General features: G+C 54.1%; 1 non-coding gene across 1 annotated transcript; it reads left to right on the forward strand.

Annotated features, from left to right (window-relative positions):
* Nucleotides 1-1087: 1087 nt before the first annotated feature.
* On the forward strand, nt 1088-1169 carry TRNAS-CGA (transfer RNA serine (anticodon CGA)). The gene has a single exon. It is a non-coding gene; the product is annotated as a tRNA-Ser (tRNA).
* The last annotated feature ends 2219 nt before the right edge of the window (nt 1170-3388 follow it).

Consider the following 3388-nt stretch of genomic DNA (forward strand, 5'->3'; position numbering starts at 1 on the left):
AGAGGAGAGGCCGACTGTAGGACAGGGGAATACAATCTATTACTATCTGTTATCAGCCATGTCAGGAGAGGAGAGGCCGACTGTAGGACAGGGGAATACAATCTATTACTATCTGTTATCAGCCATGTCAGGAGGGGAGAGGCCGACTGTAGGACAGGGGAATACAATCTATTACTATCTGTTATCAGCCATGTCAGGAGGGGAGAGGCCGACTGTAGGACAGGGGAATACAATCTATTACTATCTGTTCCCTGTCGTCCTCAACAGCGGCACAATGTGGGGTATTTCTGCCCCTGTGTGCTGGTAGGACAGGCGGATATTTAATTAGCCAATCAAATGCGTGGCAGGCCCTATAAGAGGGCACAAGAACCTCCCCTCTGCGTGTTTTTTTCTGTCCTGTGTGGACAGAGGACAGGTGGGAGGACTTGTGTCCTCTTAGAGAAGCTCAGCAGGATCACTCACCTCCTGAGCGGTTGTTTTCTTCTTGTCACCTTCTGTGCCCTGCGGGGAGAAGGTGCTTGTTAGCCATGTGTGGCTACCCCCCTCTATCCCCCCTGCCCCCCCTCTCCTCCGCTTCCCCTGCTCCTTGTGACTTACCTGACATTTTGGTGAGAGTCCGGGGACTCCGCATGCCGCCTCTGGTGGCCGCGCAGACTGCCGGCGGGTGGAACCACACTGTTGTGTATCCTGTTCCCCGCCGGCCGCTGTAAGCGTGCACTTCCGGTTTCGCCAGAAGTATCATAGCGCCATGGCAACGGCCTGGCGCTGGCGGCCGCTCACTCAGGGAAGATTCAGGCCTTATTAAAGGCCGGAAAAGACGGGGAGATGTGGGGGTAAGTGCCCGTGTTAAGGGCCTCTTGGTGGGGGGGAATGTATATCTTTGCAGACCCCTGATTACAGGGTTAGTTGTCTGGGCAGGTTGCCTCACCTGCTTTGATTGTGGCTCCGCCCACTTCCAGCCGGCCAGAATTAAGAGGCTGGCTGGCCTGGTGTCAGAGACCTTCCTGCAGTATCTGCTGAAGGCGTGCGATTGTGGTGTTCATTGATCTTGAACTCTTTTCCAGTTTGCAAACTTTATTGGGAACCGGCTGTGATGGCCGAGTGGTTAAGGTTTTGGACTCGAAATCCAATGGGGTCTCCCCGCACAGGTTCAGATCCTGTTCACAGCGCCAGCCCGGCTAGCTCAGTCTGTAGAGCATGAGACTCTTAATCTCAAGGTCGTGGGTTCGAGTCGCACGTTGGGCGCCAAGTCACCTCTCTGTCCGGTCTACAGGACCTGGTAAGATTTACCCCTTTTTTAAAAGCTGGTATGATGTCATGGTGACAGTGTTGCATGGTCTATTATCTCTCTCTGTAGGATATGTCATCCTCTACTACCCCTCCTGGGGATGGTAGGAGGAAAACCTCTTCCAAGAGGAAACATCTTTCCTGCTTCGATTGCGACACACCGCTCCCTGATGGTAGGTAGCGGCTTGAAAGGTTGTGCCCTGCGGGGTACTACTGGTCCTATAACTTGCCTATTTTCAGGCTATGAGTGGGCCCGTTGTCGCGGGTGCAGAGGTCCTCCACCTGTGGAGCCCTCTCCCAGAGATATGATGGCATGGGTCAAGGAGATGGTGAGTTTGGGCATCGCTTGGGTAAATAGTTTTTCCCTTGCTTGTACTCTCCTTTTTGTTTTGCAGGATGATTCCCTCAAAGGGATCCATTGCACCTTGTCTCAGCTCACCAGGAGACCATGCTCTGAGCTCCGTTCCTCGTCTCTCCCCCCCCCCTTGTAACACCTGCGGGTGGCAGAGGATGATTCCTCCGAGGACGACTCAGTTATTCCAGCAGAACTGCGTTCCATTATGAACAAACGGGCAGGCTGCTGAAGTCCATCCGGTCTACAGTGGGCCGAGATGTTGACGGGGAAGCCTCCACGTCTGCCTCTGGGGGACATATTGCCTTCCATGCGGACGCCACGCTGACCGACCTTATGGTGCAGCAGTGGAAACAGCCAGAGAAAGGACATTTGCTTTCCAGGATCTTCAAGTGGGATTCCTGGGGGCCTCCCCCGAAGGTGGATTTGGCCGTAGCAAAGCTGTCCCGCAGAACCCTGGTGCCCTTGGAAGATGGTCAAATCTTCAGGACCCTCTGGATCGTAGGGCGGACTCCGTTCTGAAGAAGGTCTACTCAGCTTCCTCCGCGCAAGCCTCTGTGGCCATAGCCTCCTCTATGGTTGGTGACTTTTTCCGCAACCGCTTAGCCGCCTTGGAGCGGGATATAGACTTGGGCGTAGACAGAGATGAGATTCTGGCCTCTATGAAAAGAGTTCATAGGGCTGCAGATTATTTGGCGGAATCCTCCTGCCATCAATTTAAAATCTCCGCCAAATCTATGGCGTTGTCTACTGCGGCCCGTAGACCCCTTTGGCTAAAGCCTTGGCGGGCAGATTTTGCGTCTAAAGCAGCACTCTGTGCTCTCCCCTTTGAGCCGGGAAGGGTGTCTGGCCAAAGCTTAGACGCCATTATGGAGGGATTAGCTGAAGGTAGGGGAAGGTCCCTACCTCAAGCATCCAGGGGCAGACGTGCTCCCCCTAGAGGCAGAGGTTCTTCCTCTAATTATAGACGCCCTTCCCAACAACGGCGTTTTAGATATCGCCCTAGGGGAGCTGGTCGTGGCGCTTCCAAGGAGGACACCAAGAGGAAGCCTGAGTTTTGACGTGGGGAAGCTCCCTGTGGCCCCCCTTCCTGTGGGAGGACGTCTTTCCTCCTTTTCCAGAGCATGGTTCACCCATATCCAAGACCCATGGGTGTTGAAGATCATACAACACGGGTATCACATCGACTTTCATCTTCCACCTCCAGATCGGTTCGTTTCCACCCAAACTCTTCCACCTTCTCAGCAGGCCAGTCTAGAAGCCTTGGTTGCCGAATATGTTACCAAGGGCGCCCTGGAGAAGGTACCAGCCTCAGACCTCGGTCTGGGAGTCTACTCCCCCGTCTTTCTGGTCCCCAAGTTCACCGGGGGCTGGAGGATGATAATAGATCTGAGGTACCTCAATCGGTTTATCAGGAAGAGGTCATTTCGAATGGAAACCGTGGATTCCGTGGCTGTGTTTCTTCAGCCAGGAGAGGTGATGGTTACCCTCGATTTGAAGGACGCCTATCTACATGTCCCCATTGCTCATTTCCACAGGAAGTTCCTCAGGATTGCCGTTGCTATGGCCGGCCACAGGGAGCACTATCAATTCACAGCTCTGCCATTCGGCATCACATCCGCCCCACTGGTATTCACCAAGGTGATTTCTCCGGTCGCCGCGGCCCTCAGACTTCAGGGTCTTTTCATCGTCCCTTATCTAGACGACTGGCTACTGAAAGCTCAGTCTCCTGCTGCTCTCCTCCAGCAG

This window comes from Leptodactylus fuscus, unplaced genomic scaffold (genome assembly GCF_031893055.1).
Source record: "Leptodactylus fuscus isolate aLepFus1 unplaced genomic scaffold, aLepFus1.hap2 HAP2_SCAFFOLD_702, whole genome shotgun sequence".
Lineage (NCBI taxonomy): Eukaryota > Metazoa > Chordata > Amphibia > Anura > Leptodactylidae > Leptodactylus > Leptodactylus fuscus.